Source organism: Lissotriton helveticus, chromosome 3_1, assembly GCF_964261635.1.
Source record: "Lissotriton helveticus chromosome 3_1, aLisHel1.1, whole genome shotgun sequence".
Classification (NCBI taxonomy): domain Eukaryota; kingdom Metazoa; phylum Chordata; class Amphibia; order Caudata; family Salamandridae; genus Lissotriton; species Lissotriton helveticus.
Window position 1 is genome coordinate 572,741,785 of NC_136061.1, and position 12,407 is coordinate 572,754,191.

General features: G+C 40.7%; 1 protein-coding gene across 3 annotated transcripts in view; it reads left to right on the top strand.

Moving 5' to 3' along the window:
• The first annotated feature begins 1,654 nt into the window (after positions 1 to 1,654).
• The window catches only part of LOC144822711 (ras-related protein Rab-5B-like), a 306,529-nt gene continuing 295,776 nt past the window's right edge, over positions 1,655 to 12,407 (top strand). For 2 of the 3 annotated variants that reach the window (XM_078680519.1, XM_078680518.1), the window contains exon 1: positions 1,655 to 1,827. The gene's annotated coding sequence lies outside the window, so the exon portion shown is untranslated. Of the gene's footprint in view, positions 1,828 to 2,109; positions 2,195 to 12,407 lie in introns of those variants that run through there. The other variant, XM_078680520.1, reaches the window with a different exon arrangement.

Below are 12,407 nucleotides of genomic sequence, written 5' to 3' on the forward strand. Positions count from 1 at the left end.
GCAGAGGATTTCGCGAATTTAGCAGAACTTGCTTACTGTTCTGACCAGACATTGCCTATGGGAACTTTGCGGATTCCACATTCTTTCCTTTCGGACTGACGCATACGATGTGTGCGCCATTTATGGACTCTTTCTCGATGGGACACTGCCTATGAACTCTTATAGCTCGTGTCCTTGCTGAACTTTCCAGAGCTATTGTCACCTTAAAGCAACCATAAGCTAATTAAACTGACTAGCACTCCATAGTTCCTAAATGTTCATTAATTGATGTACTAATTCTTAAAATCTTGGTTACATTTCACTTTTAACTAAATCATAGCCTCTGAGCTTATCGTGCTCGCTTCCTAAAAAGTGATTGTGCATTCCAATTTCTTGATTAAAGACAGGGAAAAATCAATAAAAGGAGATCACTCATCAACAGGTACTAATGTCAATGTTTTGTATTTAACCAAATTATCGATTTGCATGATTTCAGTTTGGGTAAATTTATTTAGAGGATTTGGACTAGCAGTTATAATTCTTTATTTATATAGTTTGGTATTAGGAGTCATATACATGAATCTATTTGTTAATTTGTGAGTCGGGTATCCAATTCCTGATCCTCATAGGATATCCGGATGTTAGATCTCTTATTTTCAACCCCTCAGTGGCACAATACAAGATCCACCAGAGGATCAAGTGAGTGTCATAAGAATTTAAATATAGGAGAGTAGAAAAAACACTGGGCCAGACAATTCCGGCTGCAACAATAACACTTTTTAGTGTGCCAACTGGTTCTCATTTCTAAGATTTAGAAAACTTGAGCGATCTGTTGCTTCATCAACAAATATAGCCAGACACCACCAATCCGAGTCAGAAAATTTGAGTCCGGTTCTGTACTCTTGTGGCTGTTTGTTGACTAGTAATATCAACCTGTCCTTCCTTTAGGGGGAGCTAGATGAGCATGGCATGATAAGAGGAATAGACGTGTTTATATTAACTTTTCACAGCACGAGAAAAAGGTGTAGAATATCTGTCAAACTCTCCTTGGTGTTGCCATCTTGCAAACGGAAGACATCTAATTACATTATCAGATTGGGTACAATTTCTGAGATAACATTCTCTCATATCGGAGGAAGCGAATATTCCCCAATATTCCTCAATCTTTATCCGCCCTCCCTCCCAATATGTTTTCAACGTATTGCTACGGAAACTCCTAAAAGTCCTAATATTGAAAACAAAGTACGAGAGACACGAATTCATATTGATTAAACCGAATGGATATACTCGTTTGGTAATTAAATAAACAATGAGTGTAGCTCAATTAGCGCAACCAGTGCATCGAGTTAGACCTGTTAAAAACAAAGCACAGTTCATCACACTTCTCTAGTATATAAAATACGAAAAACTGTAAAGTTTAAAATTAGATTTTCTAGTATGCATAACAACAGGAAAAAATATGTTAGGTTACAATTTTCCAAATGCTTTATTTCTAGTGATGTTGGTTAATTAAGAAAAACGTTTTCAAAAAATGTATTTAGCCCGAAAACTCTAGCATATTCGAAAAACTGTAGAAAGTTCGTTGATAACCATGGAAAGCGCTGTCCTGTTATCATGGCCGCCATGTTCTCTGAACGCCGGGGCCGCTCTGTTGCTGTTGTGATCCTGCTTCCTCAGAAGGGAGGGCCCTGAGCGACGGACTGGAGCCAGTGCAATGGGAGATGCTCGCCGGGTTAACGCGCATGCTCAGCTGTCAGTCAGAGAATAGCGGGTTGTTGCAGCTGTAGTATAGTTTTGTGCTGTGGAGGTCGGGTCTCCGGCAACTGGACTAATTGCTCAGGCGCTAAGGTAAGACCCTCCAGAGGGACTAGAGCCGGAGGAACAAGCCCATGTGCCTCCAACTGAGATGTGTGGGGTAAGGGTTCACGGTAGGTGCGCGAGGGGGTGTCGGGGACTTCAGAAAACCCCACCGTTTCGTGGTGGAGGCGACAGGGCAAGGGACTGTTGTGAGTTGTCGGAGTGGATCATTAGGAATTGGCTGCAACATCAGAGGAAGTGTACATCTAAGGAACGGTCACTTCCTCTGATGTGCATCTCAGATGTGCAGCTATTGGGTAAAACAACCACAGTGTTTTGAGATATACTAGGGGACACTTGTGAATGAGGAACAAAAGAGGAATGGATCGCTGGGAATGAAGCAGACAGAGCAACATTGGTTAGTAGAGACGGAACTGGCAATCGTGAGTGGGGGCTTTGAGAAAATGGGAATTTTAAGTGTGCATGGAACCATTGTTAGTAGGTAGAGTCAGGGGAGGGGGCTGTTCATGATTTGGGAGACATGAGTGTAGATGCCATTGTTGCTCACTGTGAATAAGGGTTGAAGGAAATGATCAATATTAGCGCTGTATGGGGCCATTGCGAGGCGTGGTATGGTGTTATTGTTAATACTAAAGGGCCATTGTTCGAGTGACATTGGTAAAAATTAACGTTTTGAGCAGAGAAGAAGGTAGATGATGGAAAGGAACCATTGTGAGCAAGTTGCAATGTGTGGGTATTGGGTCATAGTGCTCTCGGCATATGAGAAGTGAAGCGCGTACGTCCGGGTCCTAGACGGGGCAATTATTACAAACTGACTTTTGGACCGTTCCTTATCGGACTCTATAGCCATGTCATTCACTTTACCGGCAAAAACCATTATCATTTTCTCACAAATGACTGCAAAACCTCAAGGTATTTTATGCCTGCGACCTCAGTGAATGTTTCCATTTCACATTATGTACTTCGTTTTACATTAAACAAAGCATGTTTGCATTTTTCAAGATGATTTGTTTCTGTAGGTTTTTTTCATGCAGCTTAGGACACACTTTACTTGTATAGCCCATACTTTGCAGCTGTAGGATTTGAGAAATCTGTGAGGGGAAAAAAGGTGTAGATTCTAACAGTGTGAAAAACGGTAGAAGACAGTGGTGTAAAGAGGAAAACCTAAAAATGGAGAGTCTAAGACTCTCCAAAGGGCGCTGCTCCTTCCTCAGACCTTAGTAACGTGTAAAGTACAGTCTCATATTTTCAGAATTGAAACATTTTCAATTCAAATGATTCACCCAAAAATCATTTCGATTCATTTATCTGATGCAACTAATAAGCATTGACAATGCCAATAGTTCTGACTTGTGTTAGATGTATGTTGTTGTGTGACATGTCTGGACGCAAAAACAGAAAACTCACAACTAGTCACCGAAATACTGGTATTGGTCAGGTAACACACTGTGTGAAATACATATTTAAGCCACATCCTTAACTGCACAGGCCACAACTCTTTAAAAAGATTTCTAATTATGTTAGTAGCGCAAGGCAAAATAAAAGCAGTCCACCCTGCAGAAAGTGGTGAGGGGCATTTAACTCTGACAGCTATTCATATGCCTTAGGCTAAATGAGGCCCCCCACTGCACATCAGGGGCCTGTGTTACACCACAGAGTTATGGTCGCACTCCTTACAGAGACTCACCTCCCCACCTTTTTCATCCCACTTAAAGCACTGAGGGCAAGAGGCCATTGTGAGTGGGAGACAGGTGAGAGCAAACAGTCATGTGCAAAGGCAGATGGAGGCAAAGGGCCATGGTGAACAGGAATCAATAGGCCAAGGGGGCATTATGACCAGAAGCAGGTTTCTGCAAAGGGTCATTTTAAACCGGCATGAATTGGAGCCTGTTTGACGAATTGTAATATTGTGACTGGGGGCAGATTGTGGGGAATGGGCCATGGTAAGTAGGGGCAGATGAAGTAAGGAACCATTATTAATGGGGTAGGTGTGGCAAGGGGTAATTTTGTTCAGGCCCTGATCATGGGAGTGCGCTATTGTGAGTGGGAATAGATAGGGGCAATTGGCCTATTAAAGGGGGGGGGGCTATTGTGGCCAGTGGGTCACTGTGAGAAGAGGAAGATTAGGGGCAATCGGCCACTTTGAGTGTGGGAGATGGGCAATTGTTAGCCACTGCAAATTAGGGCAATGTGTCATTGTTAGAGGGGGCTGTTTAGGCGAATGGACTATTCAGATTGGGGTCCGGTTGTGGAAAATGGGATATTGTGAGCAATGGACCATTATGAGTAGTGCCAAATTTGGGACATTGGACCATAAGGAGCAGAGAAATATTGTAACAATGGATCATTGTGAACGGGGGCAGGTGCGGGGAAATAGGCTATTTTGAGTTTTGGGAGGGCTGTGGAGGCCATTGTGAGCGGCTTAAGAGGTGAGTGGGAGATGTGCGAGCAGATTGTGACTAAGGATGATAGAGAAAAGCCATTGTCCGTGAGCTGACCATTGTGATGGTTGAGCTGGAGAAAGTGACCATTGTGAGGGGGTTGCGAACGGGCCACTAGAGTTATAAAAGTTAAAAGGGCTTGTTAATAGGATCAGAAGGGCAATCGAACTACTGTTAAAACTTGGAACTCTAAAGATTTGGCTCAGTCTCGCAGGCACTAGTTATTTTTGTTGACCATTGTGTTCCTTCTTTACGGTAATTTAATTACATTTTAAACCCGTCAAATGTGTTTCACAAAACCTCCATGTGTAAATAGATATTTGACAAGAACCTGCTCCCCCAAATTGTCGCTTACTGGAGGGAGCAGAAACATGCAAGTCAAATTCACAGTGAAAGTATTGATGGGAAAGGGATTATTGTTGAGGATTCGATAGACTCGGATGAATAATTGAAGCATTGGCACAGTTATGTGTAGGGGAAGATGAAGCAAACAGGAAATTAATAATTTTGTATGAGTGATCAGTTGAACCATGCGTAGGGATTGGCAGAGAAGCGAGCCTAATGAGTCCAGCTGGAGCAGTAGGACAATCGACTGTAAATGTAGGTTGCTTGCAGAAAGATCCAATGTAGCTTAACATAATTAGACTTATTTCACTGTTTTACTTAATGAATAGGCATCCCCCACTTTAGACCTCTTCTGCAAAAGTATCCTATGCATACAAACTACAGAATAACTTCTTTGTCTTCAGAGTCGCATTGTGGAAATATGTTGACAGTCGCTTCCACATTAACTTGCAACAGGCCTTACAGCTCTGCACCTGTGTGTTAATAATATACACCACTTGATATGGCTGTTACTTGTCTTCAAGCTTATCTTGTATTACTGTGTGGATGGCCACCTCCACGCTGAAGACCGAAAATGCAAACTCTTTAATTAGTCATGATTTACATGTTTATTCTATATGTTAAATATACTTATAATGTTTGTCAGTATAAATTAGGTCTACATACGTCTGTCTACATGTATTCATCTATGTTATGGTTGCATGTAAAGTGTTGTGTGAAATCACTGTGTCAGTAGTAGTTGAAACACTGAACTGTGGTCAGTGTACATCAATTGTGGTGACAAGATAAGTTTATGAATTCTTTCCAGGGGTGAACGTTGTTGTACTCTGTTTTCCTTTTGTTGAAACATAATTGAGTACATTCCATATTTGATGTTCATACTATGTCCCTCAATAGTTGTTAATATCGCGAATGACTAGGTAAACAAATTGCAAATGACTTATCTTTTTCTTGTCAGAGGAGCACTCTATAGGGGGCCTGAAATGCATGGGAGCCAGGTTCACCGAGTTATTGGTGGGGAGAGCCTTCTGGTCATATCCGAAGGTTCATCGATGCAAAATGACATGCTCAGCATGCTTGCTTGGTACAAGCATTGGCAAAGCTGAAAGGTCTGGGTTTATTGTGTAAACTCATGCAGTTTTAGAACACTAGAGTGAGATAAACGGGATGGAGCCAGAAGGAGCGTACAGCCCTGGCTATAGTTGTTAAGTATTTGTTCATGCAGTCCAATGCAAACACTCAAGGGAAGGTAGAAGAATACACTGGAACAACCAGTAGCCTTGGGTGAGAGATAAATACTCCACTGGGCTGGACCAAGATGTAAATGACAAAGCCTCAAGCCAATGGCTGAAAGAGTCTAGTGGAAGAAAGTCTGTGGTTGACCCAAAGCCTACTTTGTGAATACTGTTAGTACTAGGGAGCCTTGTAGCAGAGAACCTTTGCTAAAACGAAACATTGAAAGTATAGTGCCTTCAGGAAACATCAGTTTTCTTCATATGACTGGTACCACACCTATATATTCTCTGTTGTCTACCAGTCTCCCGCTCCCTTGAGATCTATAGGCTTTCCCCTAATGCCCACTCCTTTTTAAGTTACAATTGTGTTTAAGTCTTCAAAAGCACTGTTAGAATTATGTTCAATAATTTTGTTAATGGTTCTACTTTACGCTGTTGAGTTGCGTCTGTTTTAGTCTCACATCTGCGTTTGTTTCCTTGGACATTACTACTTTCCATTTGTAACAACATGTTTAATACTGGATCATTTGAAGGGCTAGTTTCCCTGCCCTCGTTCTTTCCTCCGAAGTCCACATGTACACTACCAAAACGTCATACTTCTGTGGCTGATGGCCCATCAAAAATGTTAGTAGCTTGTATATGGATGCTGCCTGTTCGCAGTTCTACTTCCTTACCCTCTACCCTCCTCCTTTAAAATGCCATCATAACAATTGGCTCTGGGAATCTACTCCCTGGTTTTACTTGTTCATAATGTACACCAGCACGCCAGTTCTTTTCCCTTTTACATCTATGATGAAAGCTCCCCTAAACCGTGTGGTTGTGGCTCCAATTTGGGGTCTTTTGTATGCATGTTAGGGTAAGAATATGTCTTACAAATGGGTTATGGCGTGTTGGGATGTTGCTCTGTACCACTGTTCTGTTAAAGCAACCACATGTGCTCCTCGGTGAAGTTTTCTGTTGTTTATTCCATTTTACTGATGGTATTTTGTGGTGTAGTAAGAGTTTTCTTTTTAAAGCACCATATCGCTCGATTGATACTGTAATGCAGTAGATTAGTTCATGATTTTGATTTTATGTTACCTAAATAGTATTGTTCTCTTCTCTTTATCCATGCCGAATATTCACTAGGAACAGATTTTACCAAAGTCGAATCCTAGAAATGGGTGTATTTCTTTGACCGTTCACTCAAGTGAGAATATTTACTTGCTGTCTTGTCCTTTAGTGTCCTTAGTGAACTTTTAAATCGAATGATGGCTCTACAGCTAACCTGTGGACCAAATCTGTTCACCAAATATTCGTTTTCTCAATTCTTTATCCACGTAGAGGATTCACTGGGAACACATTTTATAAACTCGAATCATAGGAATGTGTGTATTTCTTTGACCACTGTCTGCACTCAAGTCGAAAAATGTACTTGCTGTTCTGCCCTTTAGTAAACTTCTAAATCTCATGATGGCTCTACAGCTCACTTTTGGGCCAGAGGGGAAAAAAAAATCATGCCTTGTGATCCAGTTATGGTACCATGAATAAAAATTGTTTGCGGTTCAAAGACCAATGCAGCAATTGTGTAGATGAAGGAAAACCAGAAACTCCCGGCAGAACTTAGATGTCTCCTTGTGCGTGACTCATACATATAAATGTAGTAAATAGGTCATAGATTGGAGGTTATGTAAAAGATCCTTTATTCCAAACAAGCAGATAAGATATAGCAGACCATCCAGTGCGGCAGCAACAGTCAACTGCCACACTGAAGAATCCAAATACAAGGAATCCATAAAGGAATACAGAATACAGAACATTAACATTGCGTGATCTGATAACAACTAGAATGATAACTTACTTCTATGTACTACATATCTTCTCCCTTTCCCTTTTTTTTTTTTTTTTTTAAACTAATCAACATACAAAATCTTGTAAGTAGGTTGGGGGTTTCCTAGACCTTATAGGACGTGTCATAACAACATCATCTTGAGTAGGTACAAAGGTCTGTAAACAAAAAGGAGCATCACCCCCTCCAGACACAGATGCTCCATTCTGAACAGTTGAGTCAGTGAGTTTATCATTTGCCAAAACATAACCACTATTAGCAGTGTGAATATCAGAGGTGCAAGGGGAAGGAGTTTTATTAACTTGAGAAGTAACTGTTCTCTCTCTTTTATAGAGAGCAACTCTTCTAAAGTTCCAGCATTCACCATTGTTAAGTATAACACAGTGGTTGAGGACTTTTTTTACTTTAAACGGTCCTTTAAACTTGGATAAACCTCTTTGCGTTCTTCCCAACTTAATTTTAACTAAATCTCCTTCAGAAAAGAGAGGACTTTTAACAAAAGAACTTTTAACACTGTTCTGTGGAATTATTTCTTTCTGTAAAGTGACAACCTGCTTCATCCAAGAAGGAAATAACTTCACTCCAGGGTCACGTCCTCTCATCAATTGAAATGGAGACAAATCACCAATAGCCAAGGGAGTGGTACGATATGCCCATAACATTTCGTTAACCATCTTCCTGATTATGTGTCCACCACTGAATGCCATCTGGATTATACCTTTCACAACTTTATTCGCCCTCTCACAGACAGCATTGCCTTGGGGGTTATACAATGACGTGCGGTGATGGGAAATTTCACATTCTTTTAAGAAATTATGCATATCTCTGGACGTAAGTTGTGGACCATTATCTGTGATTATCACAGAAGGTAAACCTTCCTCTTTGAACAAATTTCCTAAAAATCTAATAGTGTTTGAAGTAGTGATGTCATTTGTAAAATGCACTACCAACCACCTAGTGAATATGTCTACCACAACAATAGCAAATCTGTCATTCTCATTCAACTCACCCATTGGTCCTATAAAATCAAGACTGATCGTGTGCCAGGGTAGATTAGGACTTGTAATATGTACATCAGGAACAACTTTAGGACCAGTTTTTAATCGTTTTTCACCTTCTACACATAGAGGGCAATTCTCAACCCAATCAACTACCTGAGCGTCTACACCAGGCCACCAAAAGCGTTCTTTAATACGTCTCTGAGTTAAAGTTTGGCCCATGTGTCCTTCATGTGCTAACTTTAGCAGTTTATTTCTCAATCCAAATGGTGGAATGAATTTTTCTCCTTTGAAAAGAATATCTCCATCCACAGAAAGTTCGTCTAAAACTTTGATGTAGGGTCTGATAGAAACTGAAACAGAGCTTTCACGTCTAGATCCTAACTTTACCATCTTAATAACTTCCTGAAGGGTGACATCTAAGTCCATTTCTCTAGACCAATCACTAGAGGTAAAAGCACCTTCACCTACAAAAACAGCATCTTCCACAGACGCCACAGCAATATCTTCTAATCCTCCAGGTTCCACCATATTCCCAGAAGAATGCCAATCTAAAGATAATCTCGAAAGGCAGTCTGCCTGTACATTTCTCCAACCAGGGATGTATTCCATTGTGTATTGAAACTCTTGCAACCTAGCTGCAAGCCTCATTAAGCGAGCAGAACCTTTTCCTGCTCCACCAGGTGAAAGAACCTTAATGAGTGGTTTGTGATCCGATCTTAGTGTAAACTTCATGCCCCACAGATATGTGCGAAAGTATTCCACAGCCCAAGATGCAGCTAATGCTTCCCTTTCTATGACAGCATAATTTTTCTCTGTGTCAGTGAGTGTTCTGGAAGCAAAAGCCACTGTGACTTCTGATGTTCCTTTCATCTGGGACAACATGGCACCTAATCCATGTGCACTGGCATCTACCGTGAGTATTGATTTATTGTGTACATCAAAAGGGGACAACATGGCAGCATCACATATTTCATTTTTGATATTTACAAAGCAATCTTGTTGTTCAGTCCCCCAGACAAAACTAACCCCACGTTTGAGCAATGACCTTATGCATGCAGTTTTGTCAGAATTTTTTTTTACAAATTTTGAGTAGTATTCTACTAAACCCATGAACGAGCGGAGTTGGTCTTTATCACAAGGTGCAGGTGCGGAGCGAATAGCTTCACACAAATCTTTTTTTGGTTTTATGCCATCAGATGTGATTGTGTATCCCAAATAATCTACTTCACTCACTCCAAACAAACATTTGTCTTTGCGTAGAGTGAGACCAGCTTTGGATAATTTCTCCAAGACTACTTTAAGAGTGAAATTATGCTGATCTTCAGTGTGTCCATATATCAATATGTCGTCCTGGAAATATACGACTTTGGGTACCCCTTCAAAAAGATTTGATACTAATCGTTGGAAAACACTGGCTGCTGATTTTAAGCCAAATGGGAGTCTAGTAAATTGATAAGTACCCCAAGGTGTGATGAATGCTGTTAGACTCTTGGAGTCTTTGTGTAGATCGATTTGGTGATAAGCACTTCTCAAGTCCAGCTTCGAGAAGTACTTGGCACCTTTTAATGTGGTAACTAGCTCAGATAAGTTTGGCAGGGGAAATGTGTCAGCTATAACACTATGGTTAAGCGACCTGAGGTCCACACAGAACCGAAGCTTGCCGTCGGATTTCTTGGTGACGACGATAGGCGAAACCCAAGGAGACGCCTCTACAGGTTCAATAACCCCTGACACTAACATTTCATCCAGTAGGGACTTGACTTCATCTCTAATGACAATAGGGATGCGTCGCACTTTGTGTTGGACAGGAATGGAGTCAGGTTTAAGTATTATTTTGTGAGAATAACCTTTAAGTCGACCCAAACTTTCTTCAAAGACTTCCTTAAAATTTGATAATAAGGGAAGTAACTCCATTTCCTCCACTTATCATGACCTGTGGATTTGCTCTGGGATTGACAACTATATAGAAGAGTCTAAGACTGGTAAGTGGTAGGCAGGATTATTTAACAGATATTTTGTACTTGCTGTTTTCTTTGAAGAGTTGTGGTGCGTAGCGGATGTACTCCTTACACGGTTGATTTCTTTCCGCTTGTTGTATACGTCAGTTTCATCCCAAATGGAGGTCTGCTATGTTCCGTTTGTCGTTCTCTGGTTTCAGATGTTGGTTTTAGATGCTGGGTTCGTAGAAATTCCGTCGCCAAAATATTGTAGTAAATAGGTCATAGATTGGAGGTTATGTAAAAGATCCTTTATTCCAAACAAGCAGATAAGATATAGCAGACCATCCAGTGCGGCAGCAACAGTCAACTGCCACACTGAAGAATCCAAATACAAGGAATCCATAAAGGAATACAGAATACAGAACATTAACATTGAGTGATCTGATAACAACTAGAATGATAACTTACTTCTATGTACTACAATAAACATTAATGTTGACAGTTCTGTTCCAAAGACCAGCAAAGCAAGACATGAACAGAAGTGATAACATCAGTCCTACAAACCGCTCTTACCCTTAGAGCTCACCAGAACATCCTGCATTCAGGCAGTGTTAAGCTGGCAGGATGGCTTGGGTAGTAGATTTTCTGTGCCAGTGGAACACGAAGTGATCTGCAGGTTATGGCTCAAAACCAAACAAGGTCGACTCACCGTAAAGTAAGAGCTGCAAATAACATTGTGACAATTTATGGTACTTTTGGCAGAAGTTGGTGTATGAGGTGCTATATAAAAAAGGCAAGCATTTTCTGCTTTAGTGGGACTGTCTGCCTACTTTATGGAAAAAATTGACACAAGTTTTGTTTTGATTAGCCAAAGTAAGGGAGAAGTTTTTGGATCTCCTTAGAAGAATAACGGAAGAAAACCAGTTCGGATGGTTCAAAAGAGCACAAGGTTGGGTTCTATGAAATAACCACGGAATTTTTAGTTTGCTTTAGCGTATACCCCTGATCCCCCCCAGAGAGGAAGAAAACACTTTAGGGAGAAGTGGGAAAATTATAATTATATTGGTCAACAGAAGGGTCTTGTCTTACTCAAGCTGGACTCCAACAATATTGCACTTGTCCACTCTTTGATGGTGTTGTACTGAGGCAGTTCACGAACACAAGTATTTTAGCAAGTATTTTTGTATTGTCCTGAGCAGGTGTACTAAAGCAAAGCTGACCAAGCATGCTTCTAAGAAGCTGTGAATGAGTGCTGAAGAGAAAATATTTACACTCATGAACGCTCTTATTAATCACTCTGAAGGGTTGCTTAATGCTCAGTCAGCCGACAATTCATTTGTACTACGTTTTCGCAGCAAATGGAGTTGTTTCTCTCCCTGAGCCGTATGCTGTAGTAAGTTTTGTAACCGCGTCAAAACAATATTCATCTGCTTCTGTCGTACAGCTTTTTTAACCCTACTTACTTTTCAGTAAATTGGTAAGTTCTGTATGTATTTAAAAAACTACTGTCTGAGCGCAATTATTGATCACATAACAGCCAGTAACTAGAAACGGACGATATCTGTGCTCATTTGATAGCTGGAGAGGGGATCTATAATGCAGACTCGCTAGACCTGTTTAATCAATTAGTGCCCACAACCCAATCAGTAAATCTAGCCCAATGCATATTTTATTCTAAAATTCTCCTATTGTATCCGTATAGCTCTAATCCACTTTAACAATTGCAATGACCTTGAGTCCATTTCTCATGCTTGTGTGACCTCAGTTAGATCAAGAGTCCTAAACGCAGCTGGATATCTCTTGTTATATGTTAAACCCCT